Source organism: Gorilla gorilla, chromosome 20, assembly GCF_029281585.2.
Source record: "Gorilla gorilla gorilla isolate KB3781 chromosome 20, NHGRI_mGorGor1-v2.1_pri, whole genome shotgun sequence".
NCBI classification, from domain to species: Eukaryota; Metazoa; Chordata; class Mammalia; order Primates; family Hominidae; genus Gorilla; species Gorilla gorilla.
This window is the reverse complement of record NC_073244.2, coordinates 42,792,560-42,812,322: the sequence shown is the minus strand read 5'-3', so window position 1 is coordinate 42,812,322 and position 19,763 is coordinate 42,792,560. Positions and strand designations below refer to the sequence as shown.

At 44.6% G+C, this 19,763-nt stretch overlaps 1 long non-coding RNA gene across 1 annotated transcript; it reads right to left on the bottom strand.

Annotated features, from left to right (window-relative positions):
• Positions 1 to 3,127: 3,127 nt before the first annotated feature.
• Positions 3,128 to 16,915, bottom strand: LOC101140501 (uncharacterized). The gene is made up of 4 exons (XR_008674012.2): positions 16,777 to 16,915; positions 15,500 to 15,597; positions 4,898 to 5,206; positions 3,128 to 3,279 (listed from the first exon to the last, which is right to left on the bottom strand). It is a non-coding gene; the product is annotated as an uncharacterized lncRNA (long non-coding RNA).
• Positions 16,916 to 19,763: the final 2,848 nt, after the last annotated feature.

The window sequence follows — 19,763 nt, the reverse complement described above, 5'->3', positions numbered from 1 at the left end:
CCAAAAGCGTCAATATTTTACAGGGATTTCTTTTCCCTTCAAAGCCTGCAAGAAGTCCACTTCTCACAGAATGCGTGTCCAGTTGGTACTGAAACGGTTCCCCCCAACATGTCTGTGGAGATCGCGTTATTAATATTATTTGAAAAATCTACTTACCACTTGTGTTCAATTTAGCAAATTTGGAGCTTGAAAAAAACCCTCAAAATAATTTTCCTTCATCTGGCAGAGAGTAACATTGTTCATAATAAGTAAAAATAAATGTTTTGCCATTCTAAAAAATAATTTAAATAAACTAGAAGATATATTTCAAACAATATAGTTCATTTAAATTTATTTGAAAGACAAAAAAGGTAAAGAGAGAGAGAGAGAGAAAGAGAGAGGGAGAGATGGAGAGAGAGACCTCAGTTGCAGCTGTTTCAAAGAGTTCGGGTACAAATGTTCTTTCATTCCTTTGCATGATTTTGATAAAATTAGGTCAAAGAAATGTTCATTTGAAAACAGTGCTTTGTCATATTATCTACAACACATGTCTAGCAAATTTATGAATCCAGCATTCATCTGCGTGAAGTTTCAAATCCTAATGAATGGTTTAGACAGCATTGTCATCAATTTTCCGCAGGTGCAGCTGAGGCAATCAGTCAATTCAATCAAAAGCCTCCGTCAACTTGCGTGGCGCTGTCATTTTTTACATTCGGATTGCTGAAATTAACAAAAACGATCCTCCCTGAATGCCGTTACACTCCTCCCGCCTTTGGGTGGCGTTTTTGAGCAACGCTTTGCCGCTCGCCGTGCTGCAGGATCTCGCAGCATTTTTTTAAACTTTATACTAACATAATATTTCTTTTGTGATATTATGGAGATAAAATTGCACTGTGTGTTTTAACACACATTACAACAACCTCTTAAGGCAAAAAAGTAAATTCATGCAAATGAGTTATAGAAAGTGAAAAAGATTTCTTGTTCGGTGCGGTGCGCGGTGGGACCCGGCGCTGGGAAACACTCCAATTGCCAGGTTCTGAACTTCCTCGTCCCTTCTCCTGTCAGGCTGTGCAATAGATTGCAATGCGGGCTCTCAACTTTGGAACTGTTGCTTTAAGATTTAAGAACCAGGCCACCTGGTTGCCTTTATCTTGTGTTTCCTCTGGGTTTACCTTCCACTGCCTTCCAACAGTCTCTGGAAATCTCCGGAGTGGGCTTTACTGGTATCGGGAGAGGCAAGTTTTATTGCAACCTGGGTGATGAGAATTCTCTTCCTATCTTGCAAGCTATTGAGCTCCTTCTCCTCAAACGGTTGACAGCAGCTTCAAACCCTGCCGCTTACCTTAAAAGAGTTAAAGATCCTAAGAAAGAAAAGCTTTGGCTTTTTAACTCATTGAAAAATAACCTTGTTTCCAAAACTCTCTAGTCTAAGAAGGATTTCAGCAGTGCCAGTGAGGTAAAGAGAAAACTGCAAGAGACACTCTGCATATGGCAAAGATGAACACTCTGTCTTCTGTCTCCCAAGAACACTACCAGTTTCCTTCTAAATCTTTAGAATATATGGACAGACAGAAAGCACTTAGTATCAGTTTCTCCATGATGAATAGAGTTAACCTTTGTAGTTCGCCAAAAGTCAGTAAGTTTTTCTTTCCCATTTGTTTCAGTCCAACGACGAGTAGAAATGCAGGTAGGACCAGATAGACTCACATTGTCTTGGCCTTTTTGCTTAATGACAGCAGCCGACTGCTTACAGCAGCTGGCAAAAGAGAAGTGATAATATTAACTTATTTAAATAATCAGGTTACATGTAGTGACAGATGCACTCAAATTTATTAAAGTGGCTTGAAAAATATTTAGATGCTTTTCCTTTGCAGACATCATGAATGGTCAATTGCCCCAACATTTCTGCGGCTGTGTTAAAAAATACACTTGGTTTCTAGAAGAATGCAAATTCCAAGGAATATAATAAAAATGTTCTTTTAAACAACTAGTTATGTCACTTTGCAAATAGCTTTGATGTAGCATTCCTGCCTGCATAAAGTTGAAGCTACATCTGTGTCAGCCATACCTGAGTTTATGATACCTTCCCTGAGAGAGCAATTAGGGGCTGGTGAAGGCTGGAGTTCTAGCTAATATTTGAAACTACATGTGCGTCTGCAAGCTGAAGGGGAAAAAAGGGCTGTGATCATCTGTGAATAGAGAAAAGAATTCTAACAGCTCCTACCTTTTAGACACTTAATAAAAAATGCGTTTGGGGGTGCCTGGAGAGTCTCAAGGGAGTGGCTTTTCCGCTGAGAAATGAAGACTGCCACATAGCCACCAGCCGGGCTTGCTGTAGGAAGCTTACAATTCAGCTCTCTTCGGTGGAGTTTGAAGTTAAATGGTCCTGTCTGCTTCTTCTCTTGTTTGTGTCACTTGTTAAAGATCCCTTGAAATGCACCATTACAGTTTCTTCTTAGTTGATTACAACAGAACTAAACTAGTCATCTTGCATTTCAGCTATCCCTAATTTCTTATAAGGGCCCAAGGAATAGATCTTTTCTTTTTTTTAATTGCCCAAATATAAAAACATTTGACTTGCTGTTACTCTTAATGTAACTGTAGATCTTGTAATAAAAGGTGAAGTGAAATTGAGTGTCCACAAATCAAGCAAATGAATGCGCAGAAAAGAACTAACGATACATATAGTCAAAAATACGTGTAGCCTTAAAGGAGATGCTTGGCATTGTGTGTGTGTTTTAATATTATGCTTTTCATTAGGCTGGACTCTGTTTTACAGGGAAGACAAATATTTCCATATTTGAATTTTTCTTTCTCTCTTCCAATCCAAAAGAGAATTTCTTTTGTTGTTGTTGTTGTTAGTTTCTTTCTAAAAGGGAAAGAAATTAACATTGCTTTCCCCCCCATGAATATATGTGGTAAAAAGCTTGCAGGGTGTTTTGATGAAGCATGCAAAATGTTTTATTAATCAGAGTAATAGAGTAGAAATGAAGGCAGTACGTCTTTAAAAGTGCCTGGGTGTCCAGGTACGCGGGGAGATCCGTAAAACCGTTGACCAAGCACAATGTACGTAGACAAATGTCTTCTCATTGTGTGATGCGTGAAGGCCATGATAGATGGCTTCTAACAACAAAGCGTGGCCACAGAGACAAAATTAGTGTCGTTTTAATTACCAGTGTCTGTAATGTTATCTATCCATAACTGCCTGAAATAGACCGTCACAGAGGGTCAGAAAGCGACCCGGGCTCATACTTCCACACATAGCTTCCTTATCGGTTCCGGAGTCGTAACAGCAGTGTGCTTAAAAAAAAAAAAAAAGAAAAAGAAGAAAAGAAAAAGTTTAATGCTTCACTTGAAACATTTACTTATAACAAAAAAAATTGTTTCTTGTTTAAGGGAAGTGCCTTTATCTTTTTCTTTCAAAGCAGATCTTATTAAATGCTATTTGGAGGTCAGAGTAATGGGCAGAAAATGGGACCGGCCTTGACATTCTTCAACGAAAGTTTACACTCTTGGAGCGGTGTTTTTTGTCAGTCACAAATAGCATTATGACACTAATAGGAAAGAAGGTTCTTTATTTTTGAAACCTCCTTGAGCTGAGACGGGCTGTTCTTCAGACATTAGTAAGTGTGTATATTGTGAAGATGAAGTATCCCTTACTTTCTGAGCTTGCGGGAGATGAAAGATAGGCCAGTTTTTGAAAATGGCCTGCGTGGCACATGCTATAAATGAGCAGGGAAAGCAATCGAGCTAATAGATTACAGTAATTATCCAATCTTTGGCTAGTTTGTATTGGCAAACTATAAATACAGTACACATTAGAACAAGGTGCTTACAGAATGTACATGAAAGGTCATTGTAATTTGCAAGTCGCTAGTCATTAGAATATGCTAAAAACCATTGCTTCAGGGCTCAGATTTTAATGATGAATACATTGATTATTAAGTAGCAGAGGAAAAATGTACAAGAGCGGCTGTGGTGTAATGATAGGTCGCTTTATTTTGGGAAGGAAATCAACTCAGCTTCAGAATGCAGGCATTGAGGAATATAATTGCAGTGAGGAAAATTCCTCAGAGGAGCTTGGCACATATTAAAAGCAAAAACTTGAGACATGTTTGTGATAAGATTACTAATAAATCTCTGGTAAGTCTTAGACTCCTGACAATAATACAGCAACAGAGTACTTCATCTTCTCCAAGCTTTAGAATTTAAGATCAGTCACAAACAATCTAAATTACGACTGATACTAGGCAGATGCAGTACTGGACGATGTTGCTTGTCATAAATCTCTCGTTCCTTATATGCAAATTAAACTCCATTTTAAAAGATAATTTTTCACATGGTGATCGCCTTTATTTGCGAAACGCTGGTGATTTTTAATGGGGAAAGAGAAAAAGCCAGGCTCTACATCCGGGAATGATTTTGTGCAAGAGGGGAGGCAGGAGCCTGTCATCTGGATGCTTCGGGTGGGGCAACTTGACCGGCTTTGGAGAGAAGTTAGGGACCAAGTTGGGTTTAAATACAGCCACACAGTGCCTAGAAGCTGCCTTGGCTGCTGGCTGCAAGGGGGAAGTCCCTGGGTTGCATCTATGTTGCAAGGCTTTCTGACTTTTATATTGCAGAGTGGTGCGCCTGTTTCTGCTTGTTCTGGGATGGAAGCATTTTGTCTCACAGCCACCCGCCTCCTGCCCTCCTCCTGCCCCGTTCTGTCTCTGCTGGGGAGTTCACCCTCTGCCCCTTGAACCTCAGTTCTCCTAGCTGGCTATGGGGCCGAAACCCGGAGTAACTCCTCACATGGCTATCCTGGGTATCTTTTCCAAAAAGAAGTCAACATGGAAGTGGCATATAGTCCTGAGTCCTGTGCCAACCGTCAATCACTTTTTTTTTCTTGCGTTTTAAGAGCAAAGCAGCAGCTTACCTCTGGATCCTGATAGAGAGGGAATGGCTTCTTTTCCTCATCACAGTCTGTACTCATGAAATGTTTGTCTCTGAAGCCCTGAATTTTTACTGCAGGGCTGTTGATGGGAAACTTGGAAAGAATAAACAAAAATTTAAAGAGTGGGAAGCACCTGCCTTTTCTGAAATCCATCATTCCGCTATGTCATCCATGGACCTCAAGGTTTCTAGGAGATGCTCAGCCTCTTTGTTGAAGCCACAGGGCAGTGAGGCCAGGTGTGTTGAAGGCCTCTCCAGGGCCCCAGAGACAGGGATGTTGGCTGGCATTTATCTGGCAAAAGAGTAAAGCAAAGGGGTTTTCACACCATACTGGGTTCACCAGGGTAGTTTGGGAGCAGGGTGCTTGGGATAGTCTTATTCTATATACACCTCCAAAGAAATATCAGGACCAAGGGGCCACGTGGCCAAGTGTTTTCTAACGAGTAGCAGCACCACCCTGGAAATCTGGGTCCAGTCAGAGGTTGGGCAAATTCTTCTTTTCCCCTGGTGCTGTCAGGATGGAACTCTTACTGTTTTTCCATTGTTTTCTTGGAAATACATTGGCAGGTCCCAGAGAAGTGTTGGGAAGTCTGTATTTGTGCTTCTCTTTGTCTTTCTGTCGTTCTACCCCCACACCCTGAACATACACACACTCTCTCTCTCTCTCTCCCTCGCTCCCTGTCTCTCCACGTCCTCTCCGAATTAACAAACTTAAAACAAAAACCAAGTGCTTGTTGATCAGTGCTGACAGAACCTGTTCCAGGAGGAAGGGACTAGTGGCTCCTTGGGGGCAGATGCGGTGGGAACCAGATGGAGTGGCACATCCCTCTGGGTCCTGTGTAGCTAGTCATTTTATCAGCCTGTGCATTAAGGGGCAACACCACACAAGGGTAAGAGTATAAACATGCTTTACAATTCTCAGCTCCCTAGCATAAGAATACTTCCTGCGTGGATGTAAATTTACAACAGGTGCTTATCAAATGTGAAAACGCTTGCAAATCAGAAACAAACTTAAGGGTGAACATATCTCGTGACGGATTTTGCAAGCGCTGTGCTTGATGTTGGGCTATAATGTTGTTCCTCTTTAGTTTCTACATGAAGTATCTTTCCATGGTTTGCCACAGGGAGAATTATGATGGCTGAGCCTCAGACACTGGTGTGAAGATGCAGATTTGTTTAATGAAATCCGTATTTACCATTGGGTTACAAACACAGCTAATATGCCCTACATTCAAAGGAGAGATCTTCACTCTCAGAACTAATGTTTTCATTAATTGTGTCTTTCTACCAGAAGGCAGACATCATCTAACCATCTTTGCAGCGTAACTGCACCTGTGATAGAAATGTTTTTCAACCGTCCCGTTCTCGATGACTAAAATGTGTTGTATTTGTAACATAAGGCAATAGCTTCCTTTCTTGGTTTGCCTGTCCTAAGTGGTGAATTCTCCAGTATAATCGGGCTGTGTGTGTTTTTTCTGAATTGCACTTTTTGTTTTGCAGTTTTAAAATAGTCCCCACCCCTTTGCCCCCCAAATCTTTAAGGTTTGCTTGTAAGATGTACTTGTTGTGCAGGAAGCAATTAGCCTGTTACAGAGATATTAATTAACATGTTGAAAATGTTTTCTTTATTAATGAGAAATTCACACATTCTATTTAAATTAATTTGTATAGTTTAAAATTAATTTATCGTGGCCTTTGATGACCTCAGATCTACGAAGACAAAACTGGAGTATTGTACTAACTGTTAAACCATTCATTAAACATTTTATGCAAATAGTGTTTGTTTATAAACAAATTAACTGCAAGGATTTTCAAAACAGGTGCTGTGTTGTGAATGCGTACTAAATGATGTGGTACTGAAAGAATTAATTAGACCTTCAAATGTAATTAGTTGCAATAATTTGCGTGATTAGCGGCTTGGTTAAGAAGTAAGACACACACATTGTAATGCATGGGAGAGTCACTGCAGTAGCTTTGTTTTTCATATGGTGAGGATGAGTCTTCTCCATGTTTAGGAAATTTTTCAAAAAATTGCTGACATAGCTGCAGTTAATTGCCAAGTATCCTGTGGGGGGTAATGTTGTTGTTGTCGTCTTTTTTTTTCCTCTTTCTCCCTTGGCTTCTTGCAACGCATAGCCACTGGATGCAATGCTGTTTATTTGCACCTTTATGAATTTTTAAAAGAGAAAGTTGTTAACCCCAGATCTTTTCATCCCCAGAGGATATGACAATGCTTAACACTTTGAGGGTTAAAAGACAGTACACAATTATTATAAGCCAAATGAAACATGTCCTGCATTTCAAGAGAGGCTGTTATCGCTCAGGGAATAGCGGCAGTCATTTTTTTCTTGACGTTGCAGTGTCTTTTCTGTTCTTTCAGAAGATAGGCCGCCACTGTGAACAGTTTAGTCTGATGGGCCATGGAAACTGGTACTTGTCACTGCCGATGGCTTGTTTACATGAGGCTGGTATTCTAGAAGCAAGGCCGTTGAGAACCCTGGGGCCAAAGCTTTCAGATGGATTTATTCTCTAGGGCCATGTTGCTGTGAGATGGCGCTCAACGTCTTAGGGACCCTCAGATCTCTAACCTCTATGCTGAGACCTTCCATAGTACAGTCCTGCTTTGAAGGATCCTGGTAAATAATAGACCAGAGTGATTTCATTTCTTCATTTGTTCAGAAATATTCATTGGGTGCTCACGAGGTACCAAGGCCCTGTTTTAGGCTCCAGGGGGGTGCGGTAGTGACTCATACAGATGATGTCCTTTTCTCATGCAGCTTCATTGGGTGCAAAGGCAAACAAGCAGATGCCAAATCTCAGACAATTTCAGCCATGAAGAAATAGGAACTCGGCTGATTTCTCCTTATTCAAGTGCACAATTCCTGTTGAAGCATCTCTGAACAACTGTCACTCTTGTGCCCTCACTGGGCAATAGTGACATCCTATACTGGAGGAGACGGGATAGAGGAATGGTAGTTGGTTAAGGGGTGAGCCAGAGTTCTAAAATAAACCTGTTGTGTGCCTGTGTGTGTGTGTGTGTGTGTGTGTGTGTGTGTGATGTATCCTGCTGTTCCTGAAACCTGCTAAATGACAGAAAGACTTGAAATACATGGTTTCACTGGTTTCACATTTTAGGAAGGCTCTTTTACCCAGGGGGAGAGTTGAATTATCTCGTCCCTTCCCTACCACACGGAATGACCTTGGGCAGGGCTGGGGTGAAATCTGATTTCCCTTCCAGCTCTAGACATCAAGGATTCTACTCTCGGCCTTGGAGAGGTTGAGGATCTAGAGACAAAAAAACTTGTGAGTTTCCTTAAGACCACAGCTTTCCCTCCTCTGAATTTCTTGGCGGTGTTTGATTCGGTTCATCCTCATTTTCAGCTGGTGTTTGCAAAGCAGTCTTTAAAATAGGCCCTTTTTGGATGATGTTTGAACTTGAACAAAATTAACATTTGCGTGTCATCAGTAGCTGCAGTGCATCATTCTGGGCAGTGAAGGATGAAAAGTCAAGAATGTGGGCCGCTTGATTAAAATGAACAATCCAGGAAAGTTCGGAAAGATGGATATGTAGAGCTGGCCTGCTAATTTATGTGGACTCGATTCCAATTGCAAAGGAACATTTTTTTTCCCTTTGAAACTTTTAAGAAATCAGATTTTAAAGCTGAACTGGTGCACCACTCAACTTAAAATAGAAGAGAATTTGATTTTATGTGGTGCCTTTCACATTCCTGAACTCTATATAATATCACACATCAGAGCTCCTGGCTGCAGGGTGGCTGGGAGACAGGGCTAGGCTGAATGGTTCCTAAGAAGAGGATGAACAACCATTCCCTTTGCAACACTTGGAAAGAGCTTCCTGTGGGTTTTTAAAGCCTCTCTCTTCAGGGCCTTTGCACGTTTTCTCCCTCCTTGGACTGTGAACATGGAGCAAATATTTACAGGGGTCTTAGGAGCTCTGTGCACAAATTGTCCTCTGTGCGCAAACACCATCCTAAATATTTACTGGGACCTTAGCATCTCTGCCCACAAATTGTCCTCTGCATGCAAATACCATCCCGTCCTAGAAGATTCAACTAGAATGTTGTTTCCTACTCCCCAAGGCAACATTAATAGTTCCTTTCTCTGAAGTAACCTGTACAGTAGTATTATCAATTATTGGGCTCGGTTGTGTGTGTCCTTGGGAAAATGACTGCCCTTGACTGAGCCTCACCTGCACGTTGGAGCCATGCATAGGATTGCCTGAAGGTAGAGGGAGAAAGCTCAAACTAAATGCCCAGCATGCAGGCTCTTGATAAAAGTCAACATACCCTCTTGCTTCCTCTACCCTTGCATGGGGAGGAGTGCTGATGAGCAGACAACAGGCAAATGAAACCCATCTCCCTGCCCACAGGCTATAAGAGGACTGGAGACAAGTCATGGATGGTCCCATATGTCAGATATTCTTGAGTTCCCAACTGATTGCAATAGTTACTGCCTTTTGAGAACAGACACATTGTTCACATGCTACCGAGCAAGACCCAAATAGAGACCTAGCTGTTCTCCTTACTGGTGTATGTAAGACTTCTCTTATGAGCCTCAGTTTCCCCAGTTGTGGAATGAACAGTTCTGGTGCATTAGGGCTCCTTTCCACACTGATACTTTAGGAATCTGTATTTGGTTTTGAAATAATTATAGAATCAGGAGACAAATTAGACCAAGGTATTTCCTCTGCCCTTATGATCTCTTTCGTTTTTTTTTTTACACATTTATTTTGAGCTATATTCTTTCTCTCTCTCCCTCCAGTGTGATATATGAAAAAACAGACTTTAAAATGGACCTTGTAGAATAATATCTGGATTCGAACAGAATGCTATTCAAATATGCATTCAGTTGATTTCTGCTTAAGCATGTTTTGGGTAAAAAAGTTAAAAATGGGGAGAGTCCCTTAGACTTAGGGAGCTGGAGCTGGAGCTAAGTTGCAATGAAGGAGGAAGTGGCTATAAAGAGGAATCTAGGGTATCTCTTGAGGGTCTCACTACCCTGGACACAGAAATGGTGGCTCTGTGGTAGAGGGCTCGAGCAATGTTAAAAATGAGGAAATAATCTGAACAACCACAATGATTAATACAACACTCGTCTTCAAAGAGCCATGAAATCTTTAGTATCTACAAAATATATGAGGCTTCAGTTGAAGTTTTTATCGGAGAGATGCAGCTGGGGTTTTATTTCATCTTCACTCAGCTGAAGGCAACCTTGAGGTTGGATGGAAGGGGGCTGAGGTGGGCGGGGAGAGGTCTGAAGACGGAGAAGCAATATCCCTGCATAGGCACCTCGGGAAGCTTGGTGTTCTGTGTTGGCATACAGAAAAGTACAACAGGGGGCTTGTTGGGTATCAGATACAGCTGGCTTGAATGGTGTCAGTCCTGGGTGTCACTCTCTCCTCTACCACTTACTTGACTGGGTGACCTCTCCCTCCCTCAGTTTCCTCCTAGTTTTTTTTTTTTTTTTGAGAAGAAGTCTCCCTCTGTCGCCCAGGCTGGAGTGCAGTGGTGTGATCTTGGCTCACTGCAACCTCAGCCTCCCAGGTTCAAGCTATTCTCCTGCCTCAACCTCCCCAGTAGCTGGGATTACAGGCACTTGCCACCACGCCTGGTTAATTTTTATATTTTTAGTAGAGACAGGGTTTCACCATGTTGGCCAGGCTGGTCTCAAACTCCTGACCTCAGGTGATCCACCTGCCTTGGCTTCCCAAAGTGTTGGGATTACAGGTGTAAGCCACCACCCTTGGCCAATTTCCTCCTTTTAATACTGGTAATCTGTAAGCCCTACTGTGCAGGGTTTTTCTGAGGACTAGAAGGAACCTAGGGCAGGGTCCTATGCATAAGCGGAAGTCACCTGAACACTTATTTGAACAGCATTCTGTCCTAATAGCATTCTGTCCTAGACAGTGCTTGCAGAGAACAGACACTCAACAAGTGTACGTGAATATGCATAGTAACGTTATTCTCTGAGGTTTTCATGTGCACATTTCAGTTCGGGGCCTGTCCCTTCCCTGTTTTCTCTCTCCACTCTGTTTTGAAGAGCTCGTTGCTTTGCGAGGAGCGTTGATGGACTGTGTCATGTTGTAGGTTCCAGCCTGAACATCTCCAAGTAACAATTTTGGAAGCACAGACACACAAACACACACAAAGAAGTTAGAGGTGTGAGAAGACTAGCATTGGAAAGAGGCTCAAAGAAGAGGCCATGTCATCCGATTCGTGTAGGAATTCACTGATCTCGGCTCCAGGAGGGACTTAGGGTCAGCATTCCTTGGTTTGGTCAGTTTCCCTGGAAGGTAAGGGGTGAACCCATCCAGGGCAGTGCCATTGCCAAGCAGTGTGTTTTTACTTGGAAATTCCTTTCCACATCTGAGGCACAGTGATGACTTATCTGACTCTCGCTTTTCAACTGATTTCCTCTGGGGCAATTCTCTCTGGAGCCCGTGCCCAGATGTTTTTTTTTTTTTTTTTTTTTTTTTTTTTTTTTTTTTCACCATTGGCAAGATGGAAGGGATGCTGGAGAAAAAGTTTCTCCAGTTCCCAGGCATCAGCAAATTCGAGTGAGCGTCCAAAGGTAATTGTATTAGTCAACATACTAGTCTTACTCTAATGGCCTTACAAGCCCCAATGATAAAGTGTGTATGTTCCAATGATTATAGGAATTTTATTTTCATCTGGTTTTTATATTGCTATAAATATTTTGCATTTACCAAATAAAGTGGTTGCTATGTAGAGATCATAACTTCTGGGACCTAAATTTGCTTCAGATGATAGGCAAATTATAGAGTACAATATGTGATCAAACAGCAGTATGGAAAACTTAAATAGAGTGAGCCCTGAGGACGAAGGCTGCTTAAAACTATGGGGGATGGAATAAATGGGAGTTTTAGCAAAGCTATCGCTGATTCCAGCAGATAAATTATGCTCTGCCTTTTTGTATCTCTTTGGGACTGTACTACATAAATTATGACCAAATATAATTTAGGCTATCAGCCTATATTTCTGAACATCCATCTTGTACATTTTAAGTACAAAATTACCATTTTGCAGAAGTATAAAATTGAGACAAATTTTTTTCCATCTGTGCATTTAACTTCTGCATACTTTATAGCAGCTAACGGGTTCGAGAGGACCTCATTACCATCCGGAGGGGACGTTAGCCCCGCGACTATATAACTGTATTAAGATCTACATAAACGGGAATAAAGTTCGAGGGACAGTGGAATGTGGAATTATATATTCTTTCTTAAATGGAGATGTAACTTTTACATAAAACTGCTCGTTGCTGCTTTTCTGAATAAGAGTCACTGTTTATACATTCAAACTTCCTGATGGAGGAGGCTGTGTTTAGGAAAACTCCTTTCAAAACATGCAGAAAAGGGCAGGCTTTTGGTGGCAAAGGGGACCTTCCAGAGATCCCTCGGCCATGGGAGCGAAAATCCAGTCTTGAACTCTGGCGTGGCCCACAGAGATTACAGTGACTTCTTGGAGCCTCGTTCTACTGCCCCTCAAGCACCACCTCCTCAGATTTCTGAGTGATATGAGTGGGCAAGTCAGACAGGCCTTGTGCCCACCCATCAGGGATGAGGCTCCCTCCAATGACTTCACCTCACCGGCTTCTCGGGAGGCCTGGGTCTGGGTCGGGGACTGCACTGGACTATGAAGCAATGAGAACGGGCAGGGATTTGGGGGACGGGGGACCAAGTTTACTTCCCCTGACAATTGCAGGTCTTCTGAGGGTGCTTGGCAAACCTTTGGCCAGGGACTGGGGCAGCCCAGGTTTCTTCCATGCAGACCTGGGTTTCTTCACAACTCAGGGTAACATTGCTCTGACAACTGTTGTTGCATCTGAGGACAAGTTTTCTACTTTTGAGCTTGCAGGGATGTTTGAGCTGGAATGGAGCCTCTTGCAGTTCATAGCATGGTGTAGTGGGAAGTGCAGGTGGCGGGGGATGTTAGGACTTTGCACCCTTTGTGCCAAGTGGACAGCACCGTATAATCCTCACCTCATGTCCGTCACTCCTTTATAGACAGCAGATCTTAGAGAATTTCTCCCCTTAATCTTCTTTTGCTTCTGTATATGATTCATTTTCCCCTGTCCCTTAAACTAGTTTTTTTTTTCCTTTTTCCTATGTCTTTTCTCTGCTGCTGGGTGTGTGTCTTTTCCCTTTCATTTCGTCTGTTTTTCTGCCTCTCTTCTTTCTTACCTTTCCCTGATGGCCAAATTGTAGAATGAACATATACTTCAGCCAAACAAGGTGGCTCGTTGGTCTATTTGATGTGAGGTGTTGCAAGCTTAGTCCCTCAAGAGGCTGCCGTCCAAGTGGAGAGAGGCTGACCAGGTGCACAGATAACAGACAGTCAGGGCTACCATCTAGCCGGAGGTCTGGGCATCAGTCACTGCTGTGAAATGTTCGGAGACACGAGCGATGATACCAGACACAGATAGGAGTTATCGCACAGGTCAAATCAAATCAGACTACAGATAAAGAAGGGCTTATGAAGAGACAGGTGCCTGTCTCTGCTCTACAGGAGTGGCTTGGGAAAGACGGAAGTCCCAGCTCTGTTTGGTAGTTGATCACACTGCTCTAAGAAGGCATCAAAAGGAATTTCTTTCTTGGGTAAGGTCTGGTCATGTTTACAATGGAAGATCCTCTCTTTTTCTGAGACAAAGTTTCACTCTGTCACCCAGGCTGGAGTGTAGTGGCTGCAGTGGTGCGATCTCAGCTCACTGCAACCTCTGCTTCCTGGGTTCAAGTGATTCTTGTGCCTCAGCCTCCTGAGTAGCTGGGATTATAGGCATGTGCCATCATATCTGGTTAATTTTTGTATTTTTAGTAGAGATGGGGTTTTGCCATGTTGGGTAGGCTGGTCTTGAGCTCGTGGCCTTAAGTGATCCACCCACCTCGGCCTCCCAAAATGCTGGGATTACAGACATGAGCCATTGCACCCAGCTACAGATTTCTCATTTTTTATAGGAGAAAAACTCACAGGGGTACCTGGGGGACTGTATCAAGGGTTGGCTCTCCTGAAAGGGCTCAGAGCTCACTGTAGGCTTGACAGTATCTTGGGTTCCCCAAATTCACGGAAAATGCATCCAGCAGGGGAACCTTGGCTCTCTCCATCATTGAGGAAGTGGCTGGCAAAGGAGGCGACAAGAGGCAGAACCCACTGAGACCTGGGAACCAGGATCTATCAAGTCCAGGTATCCCAGCCTCGGACAGGGGATGTCCACTCAATCATCCCCTCATTAGCTATTCAGTCAATATTTATTGAGGACCTACTATGAGCCAGGCAGGTTCTACTTCAGTGGCTAAGATACACCTATACCTTGCAGACCACCAGATAACAAGCAAGAAATGTAATACATAAATTAAAAAACCTCTAGTTGGTGATAACTAGAAGATTAGCATTGGAGAGAAGCTCAAAGAAGAGGCCACGTCATCTGATCCATGTAGGAATTCACTGATCTTGGCTCCAGGAGGGACTTAGGGTCAGCATTTCTTGGTTTGGTCAGTTTCCCTGGAAGGTAAGTTTGAGACTTTCTTCAAAAAACAGAACAGAGGCATCATTTAGAAAGTGCCTCGAGTTGGTGGCTGCACTGGAATGGGTGGTGGGAAGTCCACTCCGAGGCGGTGACTCCTGGGCTAAAGCCTGTTGGATGAGAAGGAGCCTGTCATGGATGGGGGATCAGCAGAGGGGATCACATCGGGACTGCCAGGGTGAGGATTGTGAAGACACTACCCCTACTGGCTCCGTCATCCTCTGGGCTCACTCATGACAGCTCTGAGGGTAACCACAGGAGAACCTTGAGTCAACCCCATGAGAAGGCAGGGTGGGATTGTAGTAAATGTCCAATAGATAAGCATCCTGAGCTTCGGAAGAGCTGGTCACTGTCCCAAGGTCACGCAGTGAGTGAGTGACAGAGTGGGCATCTGAAAGGCGGCTTCCCGGTTAGACTTCCTCCCACTGTTCCTTCTGCGTTTTCAGGTCCAGGTGGAGTATCCAGGAGGTGCTGCCATGAGAGGCATGTGCTGTGTGTCATTTCCCGTTCATGACCTTGTAAACCATGGGCAGCAGTTTTGAGAGTTAAAGAAACATCAAACCCGCTTGAGGAGGGTGCTTCTTCCCAGTGGCTGCCTACCGCCACTCCCCCACACTGTGACGTTTCACACAGTAAGGGCTGCCTCATTTCTAGTGAGGTGAATGTGGATGGGGATCCTGCCCTGTGGGCCGGGGTGCAACCACCCTATGGCTCAAGCATGCCCATAAGTCCCCCCCAAATACTGAGCCCAGAAGAGCTGGGGGCTGGCTCAGTCCATTTATCAACACTCAACTGCTCTCTTCATCCAGAGCTAGGGTTCAGAACACGTGCAGGTGGAGATCGGCTTTGAGCAAGGACAGATGGACACCACCACACACTATCACTGACTCCATTCAATCCCCCAAAGCCCAAGGGCACACCTTTGGCAGAGCCTGTGTTATCAGAGCTGAGACCAACTCTCACCACCTGCAGGTGCTGGGGAAACTACCCATTCATTTGCCGAGAGAAACACAACCGTCCTTACCTGGAAGTGCACCCATTGGCCTTATCAATACTCTTTATTCTTGTGATGGATCACCCCAGGAAGCCAGGCTGTAATCCGAAACCACACTATCAAATCACCTTGGGGAGCAAGACAGTGGGCCCTTGTCATGAACATATTCTTTTGCCGAAGGCAACTGGAGATATCCAGCCAGTTTGGAGCTAAGCCTAAGATCTTTGGGAAGAGCTTGAGTTAGCACCTGGGGTGGCAGGTAAAGCTACAGCAGAGGAAAACGGGGCAGGTTGTCAGTGGAAGCCCGGGGACCACCACCAACCAGGGACAGGTCAAGAACGAGGGAGCCATGGGTGGAAATGAGCTGGAGTGGTCATGGAGGAAGGAAGAAAACCCGAGGCCAAGGGGGTAGATAGTTTCAAGATGGCAGGAGTGTTCAGTGGTGATGAACACAGCAGAGATGTTCAGCCACACAAGGACTGAGGAGTGGGTGTCTGAGATCTGCCTATGGGAAGGTCACTGATGACTGGATTGAGTGAGAGGGAGGAGGTCATCATGTTAAGGGTGGTTAGTTTGTTGGTTTATGGTAGGAGTGCTTTAGCTGTTGGTGGTGGGGAGAACAGAGTGGAGGAGACAGAGGACCGTGGGCAACAGGGAAGAGCAAGGAGGGAAGGTTGGTCTTCAGTGGTTGGTGAGACTGGCAGGAAGGTGTCGCCATGAATGTTGCTAAATTTGTAGGTGGAAGGATGAGGTCACAAGAGCACTGGGAGGAATGAAAGAGGAAGCTGAAAACAGAGGCAGAAAGCCCTGATGGAGGGACGTAGGGTGCAGTGGAGATGGGGGCCCACATGCAGTGCTACACAGTGGCGAGATTCTTACCATTAGCTCCCAGCCACGTGGGTGGGAGGAGGAGGGGTGAGCAGGGTGCAATCTCTGTAGGTTTAAGGACAAGGAAGAGATGTGGGATAACTGAGTGCCCAACTGAGACCAGTGTGTTCTTATGAACCAGTGAGGGTTCTGGGCTGCATGGGAGGGAGGAGCTGCCAGGAGGGACTGATGCAAGGGGCAAGGGGCTGGCATCACTGTTCTGCAGGTCTCTGGGAAGAAAACCAGGTGTCTGAAGACTGGCAGGAAAGGCGGCTGTGGTCGAGGGGCGGACATGGGGATGTTAGAGTTCTGAGACCCGTCCCTCCACCCTGTGGTGACGACACTATTCTGGGACAATGCTGGGCGAGGGTGGCTGAAGTGGAAGAGCTCGCAGGCTCGAATCCTGGCTTTCTTGCATGAGATTGAGTGAGATACTTCACCTCTTTAGGCTTCCCCTGCAGATGGCAGTAATGATGGTTCTTCCATAATATGGCGTGTTACCATATGGCAAAGCAGAAGCAAGTTGGAGCCTGGAAGAAATGACCCATGTGGTGCCTTAGGCCAGGGCAATGCTTAATAAATGATTGCCACTATCGTCATTGTCGTCATCATAATCATAATGTCATAGAACCAGGGTTCTAGAAGGCTCTGTGGCAGGGATTGGGAGGGTGATTAACAGGGGAAGAATTAGGAAAGAGGACACGCAAGACCACAGTAAGAGATGGAAATAAGAGTAAGTTTAGGGGCCGGGTGTGGGGAGGAAGCATTGCAGGCCCCCCGACTGCATGTGTTACGGAGATGGGAGCTTGTTTGGCTCCACGTTTCTGATCTAGGCCCAGCCAAAGGTCTGCGGTAGAGCCTGGTTAGCTGTGAGGGAGACAGCGAGTGCCCCTGCAGGTGGGGCCTGCCCTGGGCGTGTCTGGAGCATGGATGGACCCGCATGCCTGAATGTACTGCAAAGCTGGGCCATGCGGTGAGGCAGGGATGGGCCGCAGGGGAGTTTACCATGTGTAAACCCAAGTGTTTCTTTCTTCTTTGCCCTGTGCCTCAGTTTCCCCACATGTGGCATAAATAATTGGAGAAGGTGATGTTTTAGTTCTTTTCTGTACTGCCATTCTCTGATTCCAAGTCTCCCTTTCCTCATGTTTTTCTGAAATGCCACCCCACCCTCTCACCCTGAGTGGTGAGAAGCTCAAGTGGACAAGTCACATGGTTCTATGGGCATCAGGTGCTTCCCCTAACAAAAGGATGGTGCTTCTTGGATGGCTGTGAGCAAACCATTTGCACAGATCAGGGCTGCTGGAATACAGAGTGGAAACATGTTTGGGGGAAATAAGCCCAGTCCTCAAAGAGAGATGGCTCCAAGGTGAATTGTACACAAAGGTTGGTGGGGAATGTTCCATAGGTTTTCTGGGACCTCCTTGAGCAGTGTCTGTGGTTGGTCTTACCTGACAGAACCAACGGGTAAGTAAAAATGAAAGTGGTCCAGGGAGGAAAGGAGAGGCAGGGCAGGGCATGGCCTCACTGTTCCAGCTTTCTGTATCAGTGCTGAAGACCTTGACCTCTGCTTCAGATGGCAAGCTCAGTCTTGCAAATTGGTTAGCAAGTGGGGTTTGTTGTCCTCTCCAGTAGGTTTGGGGGCAGGGGGAAGCATGTCTTGTATCATCAACCCATTTGTGGAGTCCCAGGAGGTCTTGGCAACTGGACTTAAGGTCACTGAGAGGAAGCGGAGCCCTTCTAGCTGCTCCCCAACATGCACACCCGAGCCTGGGCATGCACAGCCAGGATGCTGAGGACGTGAACTTGAAGAAGCAAGGAGGTCCGTCAGGAACAGCAGAACAAGGAGCAGGGAAGTGAAATGCAAATTGAAAATACCAGTTGCCTCAATGAGATATCATCCAACACCAGTCAGAACGGCTATCACTAAAAAGTCAAAAACTAACAGATGTTGGCATGGATGTGAACAAAAGGGAATGCTTATATATTGTTGTTGGGAATGTAAATTAGTTCAACCTCTACGGAAAACAGTATGGAGATTTCTCAAAGAAATAACAGAACTACCATTTAACCTGCAATCTCACTACTGGATATCTACCCAAAGGAAAGAAATCATTATATTATTCACCAAGTATATATTAATCATTATAATGTATACTTGCATTCATTACAGCACTACATATATTATTATATAATATATTCATTACAGCACTATTCACAATAACAAAGTTGTGGAACCAGCCTTAGTGCCCATCAACAGTTGACTGGATAAAGAAAATGTGGTACATACACACCATGGAATATTACACAGCCATAAAAAAGAATGAAGTTATGCCTTTTGCAGCAACATGGATGCTGCTGGAGGCCATTATCCTATGTGAATTAATGCAGGAACAGAGAACTAAACACCATGTGTTCTCACTTATAAGTGGGAGCTAATCAGTGGGAACACACGGACATAAAATGGAGATAATAGACACTGGGGACTTCAAAAGGGAGTAGAGTGCGAGTGAGGCAGTTGTTGAAAAATTTCCCATCAGGGATAATGTTCACTATTCGGGTAATGGATACACTAGAAGCCCAATTCTCACCAGTATGCAATATACTCGTGTAATAAACAGGCACAGGCATCCCCTGAATCTAAAATTAAAAAATAAATCACGCACACACACACACACACACACACACACACACACACACACACACACACAAGAAAATACCAATTGCCAAAGCCAAATTCTTCCAGAGCAGCATCGCCTGTCCCTCTGGGTCCCACCTCTGCCCAGCACAAAGGCCCCACGCACCAGGGTGCATATAGGGTCAGCACATCCTGCTGCTTCCAGAAACCAAAGCCGTTGGATGAGGATGGGGAGCCCCTTCCTCTTCCTCGAACCATGCGACTTCCTGTTTTTGTTTCCCATCCTATGCTTTGCTGCAGGAGCAGGGCCTGCTGACAAGGAACGGGGTCCCGTAGAGGAATGCAATTGCGCCCTTGTTTGCCTGGCGCCCTGTTTGTTCCCCGCGCAGAACAATGACCTCTTGTAAGCCAGTGCTTTCCAACCTCACTGAGGGTTACTGCGCAGCCCCGATTCCTCCCCTGATTATCTTGACGCCTGTCAGACCGTGAGGTTCTCCCTCCCCTCTCTGCTCTTTCTTCCTAATAGACATGAAACAGTCCAGTCAATAATATTTTACTTGTCTTCCCACTGCGTGTCTCTTCTTCTGATCAGTTTAGGCGGGTTTGACTGCAGAAAGTCAGAAGGGAGGTTAAGATCTGAAAAGTTCAGCCAAATGTTATCAGCCTCAGAGATGTTGCTAAGGGAAAGGCCCCCGAGCCCTTGGTGACCGGAGCCAATAATAGCTGCGATTCACTGATAGCATCAACGCCTGTCAAAGATCCAGGCGTTTGTGGTTCGTCTGTAAACGCAAA